Source organism: Salminus brasiliensis, chromosome 13 (genome assembly GCF_030463535.1).
Source record: "Salminus brasiliensis chromosome 13, fSalBra1.hap2, whole genome shotgun sequence".
NCBI lineage: Eukaryota > Metazoa > Chordata > Actinopteri > Characiformes > Bryconidae > Salminus > Salminus brasiliensis.
In genome coordinates this window covers 22,707,942-22,728,315 of record NC_132890.1, presented here as the reverse complement: position 1 = coordinate 22,728,315, position 20,374 = coordinate 22,707,942, and the positions used below count along the sequence as shown (strand labels likewise).

The 20,374-nt window shown below is 40.3% G+C and overlaps 1 protein-coding gene across 3 annotated transcripts in view; it reads right to left on the bottom strand.

The window, feature by feature from the left end:
* fam168a (family with sequence similarity 168 member A) overlaps nucleotides 1-19,735 on the bottom strand; it is a 49,944-nt gene extending 30,209 nt beyond the window's left edge. For 2 of the 3 annotated variants that reach the window (XM_072695280.1, XM_072695282.1), the window contains exon 1: nucleotides 19,559-19,735. The gene's annotated coding sequence lies outside the window, so the exon portion shown is untranslated. The remainder of the gene's footprint in view (nucleotides 1-19,558) is intronic. The other variant, XM_072695281.1, reaches the window with a different exon arrangement.
* Nucleotides 19,736-20,374: the final 639 nt, after the last annotated feature.

Here is a 20,374-nt window from a genome sequence, read left to right as displayed (position 1 = left end):
ACACAAGTTCGATGACACATTGCTGGTGTCCGGCATAAGGTCACATCCTGACTGTGCAAAAAATATATTCAATGGTCCTAAAATTCTTTGTTCACACGTTCAGTATGAATATTCATGAGTAAGATGTAAGATCTATATAGAAGATTTATTGGAATTATTATTTTCATTTAGTTGTTTTTTACATTTTGTTTTTAAACACAGTTTAGGCTAGTGGGCGGGGTTTAAGAACAATTTAGGCTGTCAGTCAGACCTGCTGGTCTTAAGTGAAGACGTCAAAGATGAAAATATCAGATCTGTATCAACCGATACTTCACACTTCAATATCAGTTTTGCAAAGGGAAAACTAGTGTCATACTATTATCTATAAATATGAACAAAAACACAGATTTTTTTATTTCTGTAATCATATTTATTCATCTGTGCCAAATAACACTCCTAAACACTGCATATGTCAGAGTAAACAGACCACCACAGTTCCTGTCAGCAAGATTAAACCTCTTAATGTCAGTGTTTCAACAGTAAATTACATGCTGTCTCAGTGAATACTGCAAAACTGTCTATTTTGTGTGACGGGGTGGACATGTTATGTTTGATGGACTGTCAAGAACAGAGAAAACAAAAACTGAGTAAAAGCAAAATGGAGCAGCTTTCAATCTGAGCTCCCATGAAGCTCAGTAAATGAAGTCCCTTACTCTTCATCAGGCCACCTAGTGAGTGTGTTCTACATGGTATAGAACGCTGCGCACTCAAATGACACACTATTCATTGAAATACACAAGATACACAAATATAAATAAAGATAAACTTTAAGGTTTTTTTTCCCAGTTCGTGATTTTTGTATGTATCAGTGAGCCGTCAAATTCTAATGTCATTATTTGATCGGAATTACTTGTCCTAACTGGCCAATAAAGCAGTAAAGACGTAATTTAGCACTGAGACTACACATGGCAGAGTTATCATTGTCTACAATCAAGTCTGCAATCAAGATATCCTTTGTGAGTTTAAATATGGAGGGCGTACTTCAAAAAAGGTCCAATTAGACAGCTTGAAACCATCTAAAAAAAAGCCTGATCAGTCCTTGAATAAAATTCCAACCAAGAATAAACAGAGCATGGAGAAGGAAAGAAGGGGTTCACAAAGCATACCACACTATCTGTCAAACATGGTGGAGGCACTGTTGTTGATTTCACAACTCAACATAATATGTCAGTTGGTCTGGGTGGAGGGGGCAAAGATTTTAGAACTACAGGCATTTTAAATGGGCCAGGAATCCTTTAAAGCTCGATCCACTTCAGATCCCTGGTTTTGTTGTAGCAGAGCGCCTCAGGGCGACCTCTAGAGACCAGCAGAGATTAACAGACAAGATTCGCAGCTGCCGTAGTGAGGAACTTAAAAACTATTTAAGACATCTGTGACCTTATTTCGGTGAACAAAACATTAAAGAGCGTTATTTAGCATGATCAGTGTGGTGAAGTTACCAGTTAGCAGACAAAATAAGACTAAAGTCGCCATCTTACTCAAATTTTTAATTCCACCTTAATTGATGCCGCAGTGACATTCTGCTGTTGAGACGTACACAATAACCGCCAACCTGTTTAAGGTGGAATGGAGTTTCTGAGTGTCCATTGGTCAGTTTCACACAAAATGCATAGACAGACTCACAAATCCAGCAATTACAGATGAAGGGCAGATGACGGACACACAAATCCACCAGTTGGACACGGCTAGAGACAGGAGACAAGTTTGCCCATGAGCGTCCACTGGTCAGTTTCACACAAAACATAGATAGATAGACCACAGGGTGAGGGGCAGAGACGAGTATGTCTTCTACTAACCTTGATCTGGCAATGAGTTGCAATGGAAATTGTGAGCTCTACAGATTCAGAAAAACAAATATATTAAGAAACATCCAGAATCATGGGATTTGATGTACCGGTGCGTTCGTAGACTCTAGAGGATTAAAATGTCTCATTATAAAGGTAAAGGTAAAAAAGGTAAAGGTGCACGTATTTGTCACTGTACAGTGTACACTGTACAGCGAAATGTGTCCTCCGCATTTAACCCATCTGGTAGTGAACACACACTCACACACACACATGTGTTAGGGGCAGTGAGTACACACACACACCCAGAGCGGTGGGCAGCCAACTCCAGCGCCCGGGGAGCAGAGAGGGTAAAGGGCCTCGCTCAAGGGCCCAACAGTGGCAACTTGCCGAGCCCGGCTAACCGAAGAGCCACCACTGCCCCTGGTATTATATAAACTGTTCACCAAAAATACAGTGATTTTACTAGTATTTACTACTGTTCATTAACAGCACATCTGACCTGAGCTGGGACTGAACTGTTTGTATGAACACAAAGATGGGATGGAATCGGATCGGTATCGGACGACAGTCAGCTTTAGGGTCGGCACATCCCTACATATAACTGAATATATGTCCTAACGACCGACAATTGAACTGATGCATCCCTTGGGAATCACTCAAATTTTATGACACTCATGCGTACACACATACATAGAAGACCAGCTGTGACCTCAGGGCGAACTCTGCTCCCATTTTCATTCAAATGGGCAGACCCTCAAGACCATAATGAGGTCAGATTCGTCTGCAATGGGAGCGGTCAGTTATGAGCTTATATTTACTCACGTCTGAATGGTTCTGATTTTTTTTACACATCAGTTATTATTTGTTGTTGCTCACAGGGCTACAGAGGGTACATCTCTGACCTCACAGTGATTCGATTAGATTATGATTCATTAGGAAATGATTCAGTGAGAGAAGAAGGCTAAAACTTCTCCATGCATTGACTTGATTGGACTGCCCCTCTGGAGCAGAGAGGGTTAAGGTTCTCGCTTAAGGGTAAGAATAACCCACCTCATTGGTGTTGCTAGATGGCTGCTATGGTGTCCCAGGTAGTTGCTAGGCTATTGACAGTGTCCTATTTTGACATGAACTAAAATGAATAATTAGTTGTTCTATGTGATTGAACTGGTGTTGCTGAGGAGTTTCTATAGTATCACAAGATGTTTCTATGAGGTTGCTAGGCGGTTGCTATGGTATCCCAGGTGGTTGCTAGGGTGCTGCCAGTGTACTATGCACATTTTTATAAACTAGAATAGAAACTTTGACCAGAACTAAAAGAAAGAAGTTCTACATGGTTCCTAAAGCCACCCAAGGTGATGGCTGGAGTATAGCTAGGTGGTTGCTGCGGTATCCCAGATCACAAAAGGAATGAATCACCATGGGGTGTAAATCAAACATGCAGACTGAACATTGGTTCGGTGGTTCAGTATAGTTCCATCTCTTACTCTTCCCAGCCACACACACACACACACACACACACACACATCTTCATTCCTCCACTCTTCCAAGCACATGCACAGACTGTACTGACTCTTTCTGCTCCGAGCAAAATCAATTTAAACACCCAGGCTACAAAGTGTGTGTGAGAGAGTGTGTGTGTATGTGTGTATGAGGAGCCCTGAGGCTGACACATCTCTGCTCTCATCCGAGTGAGTTTCCTCAAACCTTTAGAGCTACAGTAGCATACACACATATATGCACAGACTTTTGGCTCGAGTCTAGACATCTGGACTAAGAGATAAACCGCCTGTCAAAAGTATGAGGACACTTTGCATTAAAGGCATTACGCAACATGTCCAAAAATATCCATACACCCCTTCTGACGTGTTTTTTTTTTTTCAGTGAGTTTGAGCTTGTATAATCTCCACAGAAAAGCACTGACCAAAAGAACAGGCTGTTCTGGACCCTAAGGTCACTGTTCCCACTGCTGAGCGTGGGCTAGGAGTGTATAGAGCCCCCCAGGACTGCGCTGTGGAGTTCTCTGGAATGATGGAGCTCCATCCATCGCTCCTGTGGGGTTGAATGCAATCAGGTCCTACAGACTTTTGGACAAACCTCCATACATTTTCCTGTCTACCACCACTGCACTTCGACAGCACTAACACACCCACAGTAATGTCCAGGCTGGGCGGTCGTCATGCTGTTCTTTGGCGTATGGAGCTGATTCTCATCTTCACACCTTCATTAAACACCTCGCTCTAACGCCATTACAGTGAGAGACGCTCACAGCATGCATTTCTAATGTAATCAGTTACTGCTGATGAAGGGGAGCCCCCCCCCACCCACCCCAAACACACACACAGAGTCTTTAAGGTGTCCTTCATACACTTTCCATTAGCTTCAGTAACACTTAAAGCCCATACACTCATCATAAGTCACATTACCCCTCTCTATCTCTTTCTCTTTCTACTTCTCTCACCCACTTTTTCTATCTCTCCTCACATTACCTCTTTATTTCTCTTTCTACCTCTCATACCCTCTCTCAACCTTTCTCTCCTCACACTACCTCTTTCTTTCTCCCTCTCTACCTCTCTCACACCCTCTCTCAACCTTTCTCTCCTCACACTACCTCTTTCTTTCTTTCTCTCTACCTCTCACTCTTTCTCTTCTCACATTACCTCTTTTTTTCTCTCTTTCTACCTCTCAACCTTTCTCTATTCACATTATCTCTCTCACCCCTCTCTCAACCTTTCTCTTCTCACATTACCTCTTTCTTTCTCTCTTTCTACCTCTCACCCTTTCTCTTTTCACATTACCTCTTTCTTTCTCTCTTTCTACCTCTCACCCTTTCTCTTTTCACATTACCTTTCTTTCTTTCTCTACCTCTCACCCTTTCTCTTTTCACATTACCTCTTTCTTTCTCTCTTTCTACTTTTTCAACCTTTCTCTCTGCACATTACCTCTTTCTACCTCTCTCACCCCTCTCTCAACCTTTCTCTCTTCACAGTACCTCTCTCACCCCTCTCTCAACCATTCTCTTCTCACATTACCTTTCTCTCTCTACCTCTTACTCTCTCTCTTTCCTATCTCAACCTTTCTCTCTTCACATTACCTCTCTCACCCTCTCTTTCCTTTCTGTCTTCACATTACCCCTCTTTCTCTCTTTTTTACCTCTCTCATCCTTTTTCCTCTTTCAACCTTTCTCTCTTCACATTACCTCTCTTTCTACCTCTCTCAACCTTTCTCTCCTCACATTACCTCTCTCACCCTCTCTCTTTCCTTTCTCTCTCACCCTCTCTCTTTCCTTTCTCTCTCACCCTCTCTCAACCTTTCAAGCACATTTCATCTCTCTCTCTCTCTTTCCTATCTCAACCTTTCTCCCTCTTCACATTACCTCTCTTTCTCTCAACCTTTCTCTCCTCACATTACCTCTTTCTCCCTTTTTCTTGTTCCTCCTCTCTCCCTCTTACCCTCTCCTTTCTATCATTCACCCCCCCTCTCTCTCACACACATCTTTCTCATTGTCTTTCTCACTCCCATCTCACATCACCCCTCGCTCTTCACTTTCCTAAGTCTCTCTCTCTCTCTCTCTCTCTCTCTCTCTACATCCTCTCACGGTGGACGATGCTCATAGAACAGTTCTTGTCCAGAGAGGAAAGACAGAATCAGAGAGAGAGAGAGAGTGAGTGAGAGACACTGAGATACACTGAGAGACTGAATTATGTATGTATCACGGTGAGTTTAAAGAGACGCTCTGTGTGTGAGAGTCAGAGCACCACTGCAGAGACACTAGCACCCTGTGTGAGTGTGTGTGTGTGTATTTGTGCGTGCTGTGGAGACAAAACGAGTGCTGCTGAGCTGCAGCTGTGAGAACAGAGGACCAGAGCACACAGTGAGACAGAGACAAGCTAACCTACACACACACACACCAGAGAGAAAGAGGGAGAGGGAGAGAGAGAGAGAGAGAGAGAGAGAGGGAAAGCAACAGACTACCAAAATTACTTTCAATTACCTAAATGAATTAACTTTTAAATTAATACTGATCTTTATTGTTTACATTATATATTTGATTTACGTTTTATTTGTTTGGATCGCTGTTGTGATAATACTGTTATAACTGTGTTATTAATATATAGCGGCTTTGTCAATACTGAGCATAAAAGTCATGCTAATGGTGCCTATTTAAATTTTAGATTTTTAATTATATGTTTTTTATTCTTTTACATTTATTTTACACAAACATCCTGTAATACATTCTAAGATGTTCATTAATTTATTCTATTTATATATTTTATATAAGAACCATATCATTTTAATTCATAAAGTAACTCTATATGTATTTCCTTATTTGTTTATCATTTGTCTGTATCTCGGTTGTTCTAATAATTGTACAGAGACTTTTATTTTGAAGCTGCTTTGTCAAAACTGAGCATAAAAGTCATGCCAATGGTGCCCATTTAAAGAATTGTATTATTCTTTATTATTTTACACTATACAAATATACTGTATCTAAGAATACATTCTAAGATGTTTTATTATTTTAATTCTATTCATGTATTTTATATATGAACCCATTTATTAGTACTTTTTATATTTTTAATTCAGCAAGTAATTCTATATGTATTTTTATTCATTATTTATCATTTGCTTGTATCGCTGTTGTTCTAATAATAATACAGTGACTCTAGTTTTATTGTTGATTTGGCAAGGCTGCACATACAAACCCTATTTAATAGACCCATACATAAACTGCTACCTAATGTTGCTTTAAGAAAATATATATTTTTAACACTTTAAAGGTGTCAAATAAATTATGTTTTCACGAATGGCTCTAATATAAGAGAGCAAATGAACGCTGTGTGTGAGGCAGCAGATTTGGTTAGGTGTGTGTTCTGGAATGGCTGCTGCTCATCCATCACCCTTCCGGTAAGTTCCATGATTGCCCGTCTCTCTGCTCTGTGATTTTTACTGGCTGAAAACTCACAGCTCTAAAGCAGCGCCCTTCACCTCCCAAACGCAGCCATCTGTCTGCCCCTCCCTCGCTCACTCTCGCTCTGTCTCTCTCTCTCTCTCTCGTGTCCGAAAGAAACTGTAGGCAGCTGCCTCGCTGCCTTACTGCCAGTGCTGTCTCTCGAGTCAGTACATACCATCATTTTAAAACCAGGACTGGATAGCGGTCCTGATACTAACAGGTTAGGCCGATCCGCGGTACAGATCCATTCACTGAACCGGATTCCTGCACCGCCGGCTTCATAACTCAGGATCAGAGTAACCTACAGACACGATCCACATATCATAGCAAACAGCAAGCCTTACCCTATCTAACTATCAATGCGGTATCCTCGACCAGACATTGACTCTCAGCACACACAGGAACACATGCAGGCAGACACATCCGAGGCCAAGAAGTGTCCAAAATCAACAGAATCCCTCACCATCATGTTTAAAAGGCACAGCTTTAATGTTTCTGCCATTTTTCAGCTAGAGAGAGCTAAGAGCTGAGACTTGCACCTGTAATGAAGGACAGTCGAGAGCGAGGGGGAGGAGTAATGACGCCGCTGTCACAACTGGTCTTCCATATGCGGAGAACTGAGCATGGAGGAACTGCTGGCTCCGATTTGGTCTCATAGACTTCAAATTTCAGCATAAAAGTCCTTAGCCCAGACAACACTGTGCCAAGGTCCAGCCGCATTATTTATTCTAGTGACAAATAAATAGAAATGCGGTTCATTAATATCTGTGTTCATTTGTTATAGTTGGGAGTTTTACAAAGTAAATCAAATAATTGACGTAAATACAGATGCCTTAAGTCAAGTCTCTCCTACATGGTGAGGTACATGGTTTATCAATTCATCGACGGTATTGGATCGCTATTGGCCGACACACATGGTTTATGTGTCTGTAACGGAAAAAAGCAGGAGTTTCCAATAAAGTGGCCAGTGAGTGGAAGCACAAGTTAGGAGTTTATAATAAAGTGGCCAGTAAGCGGAAGCACAAGGTAGTGATAGATGTTTTTTTTTTTTTTTTTTTCATAAAGCGGTCACACACACACACACACACACACACACACATTTTTTATGCAAAGTCAGGACGTGGGTTCATATATGTCTTCTATGTATTGTGTTAGGAGTGTAAGGCCTTTTGTTGGCAGGTAACTCCTCCTTTGTTCTAGTTTGTCCTGAAAAAACACTAAAACACACACACACACACACACACACACACACACAAACACACACACACTCACACAAACTCACACACACCAACACTCCAAAAGACTTAATTAAAACACTTGAAACAACAGGCACATAATACACCATACTTCTTCCAGCACACTCTCGCAGGACCTGAGTGAAAGCAGAAAGAGAGAAGGAGTGTCCCTCTCTAAAAATGCCATTGTTTTAAGTGGTCAGTGAGTGCTTTTTCTCTTAGCTTCTATAAAAGGCCTATTCTGGCTCCATTCCTGCCTTTCAGTCCGCCACCACCTCCGTTTTGTATGGGCCATTATCCTGCGAACAATTGTGCAAAAACCAACATGGGTGTGCTGAGATGCAGCCAGAATAGGACACAACCCCCACTCTGCCATTCTACTGACCCCCTGTTGGCTAATGTTAACCTCTTAACCTTTAAGGGTCTGTATGCGGGTCCACACTTCAGTCTCCTCACCCTCATTAATGCAAAATGTACACACTAGTTTTATAGTAGACACTGAACAATTCGTAGCAGTCAGTTCATAATTCCTTAGTTACAAGTCATAATTAGTTCTAAAGCACAAGTACTCAGTGAATAATTTATAGTAACTAATTAACTAATTAATAGTGGATAATGAATAATTTATAGTGCATACTAAATAACTCACAGCAGATCCTGAGTAATTCATGTCAGTCAGTAAATAATTCATATTAGTCAATGAATAATTTATAGTAGATACTGAACAATTCATAGTGGATACTGAATAATTCATAGTGCATACTACACAATTCATAGTAGATACTAAATAATTAATGGCAGACCCTGAATAATTTATAGTAGAAATTGAATAATTTTAGTACATACTGAACAATTCATAGTGAATAATGAATAATTTATAGTGCAGACTACACAATTCATAGTAGATACTGAATAATTCATGGCAGACACTAAATAATTTATAGCGGATAATGCAAAGTCCATAGTGAATACTGATAAAAATAATTAATAGTAGATACTGAATAATTCATAGTGGATATTGAATAATTCCTATCAGTCAGTAAGTCATTCATATTAGTCAGTGAATATTTTATTATAGATACTCAACCATTCATAGTGGATAATGAATAATCCATAGTGCACACTAAATAATGTATAGTAGATAATGATTAATTTAAAGTAGATACTGAATAACTCACAGCAGACACTGAACAAAGTGCAGTAAACAAGTAATTCATAGTAGATAATGAATAATGCATAGTGGATACTGAAGAATTCTTATTAGATACCGAATAATTCATAGTGGATACTGAATAATTCATAGTGGATACTGAATAATTCATAGTAGAGACTGAATAATTCATAGTGGATACTGAATAATTCATAGTAGAGACTGAATAATTCATAGTGGATACTGAATAATTCATAGTGGATACTGAATAATCACATTTTAGTTTTAAGTCACAACAAAATCAATGAGACGTAACATACGGGCTTCTCCATGGTGGGTGCACACCGTATACTGGCAAACAGATACTACTACAGTAGTGTATGCCTAGCTACTCAGGCAGCATATCACAACGGCCAGCAGCACACACGATGAACAGTTGTATGACTTTAAATCACTTCATAGCATAGCAGCTAACGCCATCACCTCCATATACAGGCCGAAGTGCTACAACTACGCTTATCATCATGCCAACGTTTACAGGCCTGATTTGGCACTGTTTACACCAGTTCTGCTAGGAGGCACTAAATGGACGTTTTTTCCCCCAATGCCAGCCTGTAACGCAGCATGAGATTAGCATGAGATGATTCAAACGCTTTGCCTCAACTCCTCCCATCCCACGTCACCCCGTCACTCCATCCCTCTATCACTCAATCCCTCCATCTCTCCAGCACCCCGTCACAGACTGGTCCCTCGTTTCTCTGAGTTGGCAGCGAGAGACAGCGAGGTTTGGCTGGATATTTCCAGCGCAGAGTGTGATGCTAAATTAAACCACATTTGGCATTCCACACACAAAGCACCCACGCACCCACACACACACACCACTCACACATACACCATTTGGTGTCTGAATCGGCTGAATTGTAACCTATATTAACCAGTATGGCAATGCTAATTTCTTCTCTAAACCTCTATTATTGGGTCTCTGGTGTGCGTCGAGTTAGTTATGTTATGTTGGGTTATCTTGTATTTTGTTAATTGGAATTGTTTGGCTTATTAGCATCGCGCTTCAGGGACTGCAGTTGAAAACTGATTCCCATTTACTTTAGGATTGAAATGAAATCCAATTGAAAAAGATTACTAAACAAAGGTTCCCGAATGGGGCAGACATTTATGTGTAGTATAAAACTGGGGTTGTTCATTTATTTACCTTTATTTTTATATGCACACAAAGTGTTTAGATATTTATTACTACTTAAAAAGCTGAAAAGTATTATCAGCTGCAGATGATTAGAACAGAACATAGTCAGAGGGGATTGTGGAGGGGCCTGTCTTATTTAAACCTCGGACATTTAGTTTGGTTTGCTCTTGATTGGCAAAGAGAAAGGGATCACCAGGGCCAGACCCAAAGAGCTCTCTGAGGCCTTCAGAAAGGAGGTTGGAGATGCAGAAGAGTCTGGAAAGGGATTTATAAAGATCTTAGAACAAGAAATCAAATATTTTACAAGCCCTGGAGCAGACCACAAGATGGGAAATGAAGTCTCCAACAATTCTAAAGGGACATCACAGGATCTAAAGGTAGTTCTTGCCACCAACAATGGTGGCAAAGTACAGCATCTACCATCAGAAAGAGACTGCATGAGTCTGATTTTCTTAGGTGCCGTGCGAGGAGGAAACCCTTGCTATCAAAAAAAAAAAAACGAACAAAAAAACACTAAAAGACTAAAGATTAATCCGCCCAGAAGTTTTTCCTCCTTGTTTTTCCATGGGGTGTCCTAATTGTTTCTGTAGGTAGAGCTGCACAATGTACTGTTTGGAAATCGATAATGCAATACCAGTCTTAACAGTCCATACAAGTCTGTTATTAGTAAGTTTGAGTCCTGACCAACCACTGCACGTTGTCTGACCAATCCGTTCTAACAGGTCAAAATAACATTGGTCATTTGCACGTTTGTTTATGGTCAATGAATCAAAGAAAGGTGCGGTTGTGATAGTGCAAATGAACTGAAATAAGCCATAAAAATACAGGGTTAAATGTTTTCTTTCTGATGCTAAAAAGCTGTGCTTAACGTTTAAGGCATGCGGTCCAAGCATTTCTTTCCTAAAGACCACTACGCTCACAAATCTGAGATGAATCATTTAACTTACATTATCATGTCTCCATGGTAACAAGCATCTTAACTTACATTGTTCACTGAAAATCAGCATAAGGATCTGAGCCACTTGGACAAAGGCCAAACTGTGATGGCTGAAAATCATTTAAAGCATCCCACACTGGTTATTTCACTAACAATTAAAATATTTATTTTCATTTATAATTAAATTATGGTTTATAATATATTTATGTGTGTATCTATGGTTCGGTTGTAGGCTTTTTGTGGCTTAAGTAAACAACATAATAAATGACCCCAAATTATTCATGCCAGCCCAAGAAAGGCTACTCAATAAATGCATTCTGTGGCACCTTTAATACATTCATCGCAATATTCTCGAGATACCGGTATCTTCCCCGTATCGTCCAGCCCCTAATGTTTCAGAAAATGTGTTTCTAGAAGATTTCCGGAAATACAGAAATGCGACTAGCGAAAGGAACAAGTCAGACCGACCTCCTGCCCTTCATCTTAGCAACGGCCTCTCATTAGCACCTCTGCAACAGCCGTACTTTCACACAGGCAGCTGGCGGACATGCTAATTCTGGCTCTTACACAGCCCACCTACCAGCAGGGCATGGCAAGAATTTGTGTGCGTAGGTGTGAGCATGTAAGTGTGTGTATGGGTGCATGTGTATGCGTGATGCTGTAGGGCCTCAGTGTAGTATGTCAATCATTCCAGCAGTAAAGTAACGCCCACTGCTGAGATTAAACACACAATAGACGCACATATACACACAGTCTTCCCCCTGAGACACTGCATAAACTCCACTGTGGCACTGCAGGAATCACTACCGGTCCACTTCCTACAGAACAGTGTTGAGGTGTGCGTAGGTTTCATATGAATACAATACCTCACATCAACATGCTGGCAGAAGGTTCAAATGAATCAATTCTGTAATGCTAGAATAATTCAAATTGATTGTAATAATAATGGCAACAATATTAAAATGAAGTGTCTAATATATAATAATAACATTGGTTACAGTAATAGGTAATAAATCTACAGTATCTACAGTCTGTCAAGGGGTGGATATAATAGGCAGCATGTGGACGGTCAGATCCTGAAGATGATTTGTAAAAGGCTGGAAAAATCTGAGCCACTTGGACAAGGGCCAAATTGTGATGGCTAGACGACTGGGTCAGAGCATCTCCAAAACATCAGGCAGGTATTTGGGGTTATCAGTGGTCAATACCCAACAATGTGCTCCAATGTGTTCTGGTGTCCTGTAATCATGGAAATGGATGTAGCGTAACCATACAAATAGGCACAGTGCCACCATGGAAACAGGTGCGCTGTCACCATGGAAAAAAAGTATTGGGTAACCATAGAAATATGTATGTGCAGGAGTATTGGGCTTTGTGTAATGATGAACATGAGTGTAGTGTTCCCAGTACATGTGTAGAGTAACCATGGAAAAAGTACAGGTATACTGTAACCATGTAAATGAGGGCACTGTAACTATGAAAATAACTGCTCTGTAACCATTGCCAATGTACTGTAACCATGGGAATGGGTGTAGCATTACAATGGGAATAGGTAATAGTGCTTTAACCAGTACAGGTGTCCTGGATCCATGGAAATGGATGTGGTGTAACTATGAATAAGGTGTAGCATTTCTTTAAGGAAAGGTGTACTGTAACCATGGAAATGGGTGTAGCTGTGAAAATGTGGTGTGACACGATCCATTAAAACGGGTGTTGTTGAACCTGGAAATGGATGTAATGTAACCAGGTAAAAGGTCCAGTATTACCATTGTAAATGGGTGCAATTGGTAAAGGGGTGTTATGTAACTATGGAAATGGGCGTAGGGAAACCATTGTGATGGGTGTAGTGCAGACAAGATGTCCAGGTTGCAACAATATTTCTATAGTTTCTATTGCCATTATGAGGTCAGGTGGGCAGTGAGAGCAGACCTGCACTAGTCTATTACCACATTAACACGGTAAAATTCACCTAATTAAAAGGTTCCACAGGGTTTAAGGGGTTAACGCTCGTGCATACCGGAAAGAAAACGGTTCGTTTGGGTCAGGATGACTAAACCAGTGGGGCAGTTTTCTTTACAGCAGAGAGCAAAGAAAGTGATTTTGAGCGTCTGCCCACACACAGTCCAAAAATACCCCCAGCCACGGACCGCTGTAGTCTCTGGCCTGCTAGGCTGATGTTTAGCGCACCAGCACTCCCCACAATAAACATCTTACAGTGGCTCCCTGGAGCGTTCTGGAGAGAGAACAAGAGAGAGTGAGAGAGAGGCCTCAGCCCATGCTCAGCACATCCCTGATGAACTCCAGTGACAAGGTGCAAACTTCTCCGTATCACTGACAATTAGCCAAGCCAACAGAGCACACTGTTCACACTGCTACGCCACGCCCAGAATAACTATGACACACGCTAATGTAGCTTTAGTGCTAACTCACTAACACATTAGGACTGTCTAGTGCAAAAGTTCACCCCTGGTGAAATGATGCATGTTGATGTATCTACCTATCTATCTATCTATCTATCTTTCTAACCATCCATCCATCCCTCTATCTATCTCTATCTCTCTCTCCATCCACCCATCCTTCTCTCTCTCTTTATCTATCTATCTGTCTCTCTATCTATCCATCCCTCTCTCTCTATCTTTCTTTCTCCCTCTCTACCTACGTATCTCTCTTTCTATCCATCCATCCATCTACCTATCTCTCTCTCTATCCATCATCCATCCCTCTATCTCTCTCTCTCTCTATCCATCTGTCTCTCTCTCCCCATCCACCCATCCCTCTCTCTCTTAATCTATATATCTGTCTCTCTATCTATCCATCCATCTCTCTCTTTCTACCTGCCTATATATCTATCTAACCATCCATCCTTCTATCTCTATCTCTCTCTATTTATCTATCTATTTATCTCTCTCTGCCTGCCTATCTATCTATCTTTCTCTCTTTCTATCTATCTATCTCTCTATCTATCTATCTATCTATCTCTCTATCTATCTATCTACCTCCCTCTCTCTCTATCTATCTATCTACCTCTCTCTCTCTCTCTCTATTTATCTATCTATCTATCTATCTATCTATCCATCCCTCCCTCTCTCTCTATCTATCTTTCTCTCTCTCTCTATCTACCTATCTATCTCTCTCTATCCATCCATCCATCCATCCATCCACCCTTTCTCTCTCTCTCTTTCTCTAACTATATGTACAGGAACGTCTGCACAAACTGGTGGAGCTGTTCTGTTCTTTCGGCCCTCCGGCGGTCTGTAGGCTTTTTAAAGGGTTAAATCAATCATTCAATAAATCTTAAACCAGCAAAAGTTAGCAGCTAGCAGGATAACATTCTGTTCAGCACAGAACAAATTCAAGCCTAGCAGACTGACACCTCACTTATACACATGAAGATGAGAATTACCTGAGCGAATGCTGAAAAGACAGAAAGCTGAATTTAATGTTTTTTCATCGTAATTTACAAATACCATCCTCCTTTTGAGATACCGTCAACCATTACCGTGACCATTAAACACCCAAGCCTAAATGGGCCAAGTTCATTCCAAACCAGGGGTGGTCATAATATTCCGATATGACATACAAAAATATGCACCACGAACTATAAACATTGTGCATAAGGTTGTCCTTATTTGAATTGTAGGTTATTAATAACTTCTACCAATAAGACAACAGTGCACTAATGTACAGAGTGTTACAAATTATTATTTTGTAATTATAATAATATTATAAAACATGTTTTAAGGCAATCAGGTTACTTCAAACGTCAATCTAGAGCTGGGCAATCTGACAACATTTTATCGTATCGTGATACATTTTGTAAGCGTGACACACAATATGCTTTTCTAAGCCTATGGAAGATATTGTTAGTGCTTCATTAACACTGATCAACTGTTTCTTTAAAGTTCATTGAAGTAAAGTTTTATCACAAACAGTGTAATTAAACTGGTTTATTTAAATAAAGAGCAGCAGATGTTTAAACAAAATCACTGTACACAGTAAAGAAGCGTAGTTTATAAAGAATAGTTTTTAAGAATCTGACGCTACTGACGAATTCAGTCTGTGGTTACATAAAAATATCATAAATATAAAACATAAAATGTCTTTAAATACGTAAAATAGTATTTTGTAGCATAACGCCCAGCTCAACACTTTTAAATATAGCAGTATAAGGCCTTATAATATTCTAATATGACTATAAAAAATGCACCACAAACTGTACAAATTTTACAGTGGTTATTCTACCAATAAGTCAATACTGTGTTTGTGACAAATCTGATACTGTATTATTATTATATTATTTATTAAATATTATTAAAGCTTTTAAAGTATTATTAAAGTACAATTAATTATGGGAGTCAGGTTATTTATTTTTAGTTTAAACGTCAAACCAGTGTTTTAAGTGTGTGTTCTTAAGAGAAATCAATTAAATTTGTTGTAAACAGAGCTGACCATAAATATCTCATATACAGTATTCATCATTACTGTATTCTTTACAATAAAAATAAAAATATTCTTATTATTACTTTACAATTATGACAATTATTATTATTGTGAACAGAATGCCCAATCCCCGGTCCATTAGTTTCATTGCAGCCACCAAATAATGCATAGTCACTGGATAATAAATATTAGATTCATGAATTAATAATAAGCCTAACGTTGATGGGGTTAACGCATCAAATATTTAACTCGCTGAAAGACTTCACTGATTTCCAACTTCGGAAATCTTCAGCAAACCTGAATGCCTCTGGACAGAAAACAGCTCACAATGAAAGAGAAAACCAACAGCCGAGTCCTAACAGGGTTTCCACGGCAGCCGGGAGGCAGAATCCCACAGCATCCTCCGCTCGCGTTTATCTGGGGGAAACCAACACACCCTCAGGGTGCACGTGTGTATGTGTGTGCATGGGATGTGTGTGATATGTCAAGTTGTGCGTGTCTGCAGGGAGAAATGTTTGCTGTAACTAAACAAATGACACAGACTTGCACGTACTGTATATCGCAGCTGCCCAATGAAAAGCATGTATCTCCATTTTCGTCCTTTCCCGTTTTCTCCGTCGTTTAGCTTCTCTGTGCACTGAATGAATGAACTAATAAAAATGCTCTAAATTACTCTTATTTTACATTGACTTCCATTCAAAGTTAAGCTTTTTAAAAAATTCTCTTGTAAAGTCGTCATTTTGGAGCTACATGTTTTTCATTGGACAGCGACGATATCCTGGGTTGCTAGTGGGTCAGAGTAACATCCACAAGAAGGGCAACATTACCCAAAGCATCATGCACTACATTTGCAGCAGGTCATTACAGCAAGAGGGTGCTGTACTATGTACGGTATAAGCACAGTAACAACATCAGGCAGTTTAAGTCTAAGGTTATGATAGAAAATCACACAAATGTTACAAGTGGACCTCAGAGGAATAGGAAATGAAACATTTAAGGAAAGCAGGTTATGGGTCCTGTAAATGACCCAATTACAGTAATCCATACAAGACCCTAGGTCATAAATTTCCTACCACTGCTCAACATGACTAATGGATACATGACTACATTTCTCTCCATACATTGCAATAACACTCTTCTCTCATTGCTGATATGTGCTCCCCCATTAACTTTCATGGTTACGAAATAGACGCGGTAATGTTGGGAACGGTATATGTACTGTTCAAAAGCACCCATATATAAATGTGTTTCTTGTGACATCAGCGTGTTTGCTTATTGCATCCATTTACGAAAAATCCATATTTACATATTTTTCCGTCTCTTGGAACCAAATCAAAGGTGATACGGGCCCTTTAAAACCTGACCGTTTAGCTTTGCGATGTTCGCTTGCGCTTCCAAAGCCTCATTAATCTTATCCTGTTTATTGAGAAAGAGGCTATAAGATTAGTAGCTATAGAGATTCCTCTCTGCCAAATTCCACACTACAAAAGCCCCCAGAGAACCCACCATACCGCCCACTCGCAAAACACACACTCAAACAGAAGCGAAAGGGAGGGAACATGAACAGCAAAGTGTGTATGCAGATCTGGACAGAACCAGGGTCACACAATGAGGACAGAACTGTAAAATCATGTGCCTTTACACATTTCTACACACACACATACACACACACACACACACACACATTCTCACACTCCCCCAGATGTTACACTCAAAATTACAAGCATTTTCCAGCACATAAGATGAATAATAATTATTGAGAAAAGAGAGACGACAACTGTTACGATTTTAGGGAAATCTTAGCTGACCTTTAACTGACCTTTGCATTTTGATTCACATATATATATATATTTTTATTTATTTATTTTTTTTTTCTTTTCTTTCTATTATATACATATTTGATCAAGTTATGGGAGGATAGTATTTTATATAGGTGGATATACAGTGTGATTTATATGGGTAAATGTGACCTTCTACATAAACAGTGTTGTTTATATAAGTGGATATACAGCATTATGACAGTGTATAGGTATAGGTGTGTATAGGTCAATATAGAGTTATCGATATAGATGTAAATACATGTATTACAGTTTTATGCATACAATTGGATTCTATATTGTTATTACAGTGTTATATACACAGTTGGATTATATAGTGTTATTACAGTGTTATTTATATAGTTGAATATATAGTGTTGGTGTTGTGTATATAGGTGGATATCTGGTGTTATCTATCCAAATTGGTCGCTATACATTCTTACTGCTTATCCAGTATTATTTCTATTGTTGAATACATAGTGTTAATACAGTTTTGTTTATATAGGTGAATATACATCTTTTTATACTGTGTCTAATCTAATTACCTATGTTGATATACAGTCATATTACAGAATTATTTATATGGCTAGATATACAGTGTTATTACTTCTATTTGTATATCTAGCTATATAAATAACACTGCATAATACACTGTATATTCACTTGAAGAAATAAAACTGTAATTTACAGTATTATTTATACAGGTGTGTATACTGTGTTATTAGAGTGTAAGGAATGGTTTGAGAACTAGTGCAATAATAAATACATATATAATGGCAGGAGTGCCACCATACACTGTATTCTGAAGTAGAATAATGCTGTAATATAATGTATGCAGACACACACACACACACTGATCCATCCTGCTGAGGTACTGTATATGTCCCATAAAACGCTGTAAAGTAATGTAATGTAACGATAAACTGACAGTGGCTATTTTTTTTATATACAGTCATAGCAACTGTTTAGGCACCCCTGGTCAAATTACACGTCATGCCACATCTTTTATATGTTACAATATGTCACAAAAAGCGAAAGTGACTGAATATATAAATATAATATATATATATATATATATATAATTTTTTTTTTTTTTTGGACCTGTTTTTTTATTTGACCTGAGATGTCCACACATAAACGCCACACACATCCACAGGAGGACACACACAATCAGCACAATAACCCATCCTGCTCCAGCATCCTCTGATGGATTCTGTGTGCCATAAAACGCTGCAGTGCAATGCAGAGTGAATCCATGAAAACAAAAGAACTATTTCTGTCCCATCTTGGCACGAACCCCCTCTCTGACAGCGCCGTCGACACTATCCCACAGAAACTGCAAGCTACCAGGCCTAAACCCCCACCTTGAGAACCTAGACTGCGATGCTGTGGCTTTCTAATCTCCCCCTTACAGTGAAAGTGGCTGAGCTGTGATGAGGGACCCAGCATGGGTTACACTCAAACTGTGGCAGCAACAAAAGCTGCTGAGCTTTCAGCACAGCACTGGCTGGATGGGCCCTCCGCTCCGCATGCCATATTCATCCCTGATCCCTCTCTCACTGCCCTGGAGCCTAAAGATCTGGGCCTGGTGGTTGCCCTCTATGCTTTCTTGACACCATTTTGAGAGGCTCTGCTTGCTCCATGGAGTGGAGGAGAATTATGTATGGGGTGAAAGGGTGAAGGAGTGCATCCTCTTCAGTTACCTTATATGTCTTCATCTCCATCCACTGCATCCTTATATTACTGGCAGGCTGGCAGATAGAGACAGCTCATGCAAGGGCTACTGGAAGCCTTTGTGTGTGTTTCATAACCCACCTTCCCTCCATGCTGAATGGCACCATGAGCTTGGTGTTTGAGGAGCACCAAGCACCAACACACCAACACACCAGTCTCCCTCTCTCCCTTTATCTCTCTCTCTCTTCTGGACAGCTGGAAAGGGAGGGTTCATGCAAAGATCGAAGGCTCACGAGAGTCAAAACAGCAGCATGCACGGTGCTAACTCACCAGCTGGGGCAGATCTGTGGTTTAGTAGATGCCTCTGGTCCCTTTTGTAGCTCCTTCTCTTGGGGCTTTTAGCTGTAGCTCCGGCAGCCTGACTGCTCCAGCGATCTCAGGGCTCTTTCCTTTTTTACGCAGGCGGGATGGAAACACAGAGAGAGTGAGAGAGAGAGAGAGAGAGAGGGAGAGAGAGAGAGAGGGAGAGTGGGGGATGGGGCAGATACCGAGGGGTGGGAGGGTGCTTGGGGTGGGGGGGTGTGACAAAGAAGCAGAGAGGGGGGGGCACACGGTGGGAGGAGTGTGTATGCGTGTCTGACACACAGCAACACCAGTATCTCCAAAAAACACAGCCAGCAGCCTCCAATCAAAGCCGAGGGGAGGGACGCGCACTGCAGGGATGGAAAAGGACTACAAATCCCAGAACGGCTGCCGGCCTGCCTGCCTGCCTGCCTGGCCTCTTCCAGGAACTTCCAGAGCTAAACGCTAGAGGGCTTGACAAAGGCGAGTTACAAGCAAAGAAACATTAAAAAAACATTAATCATGTAAGAACAAAGGTTTCACACCTACGCTCCAGATGAACATATTGATTTTAGACGCACCCTGGAGCGCCCTCTAGCGCCCGAGCACTACAACGTGGTAGTTCTCTCTAACTGAGCCGTAAAGAGGCGCCATCTAGCGGCTGAATGGTGGAGAGCCAAATGCGTTCATGACTGAGGAAGCTACTGATTAGGCTAGCTAAGTGTTTATTTAGTCAGCATTCAGGGGGGAAATGAGAAAACAACAACAACAACAACAATAATAATAATAATAATAAATATGTAT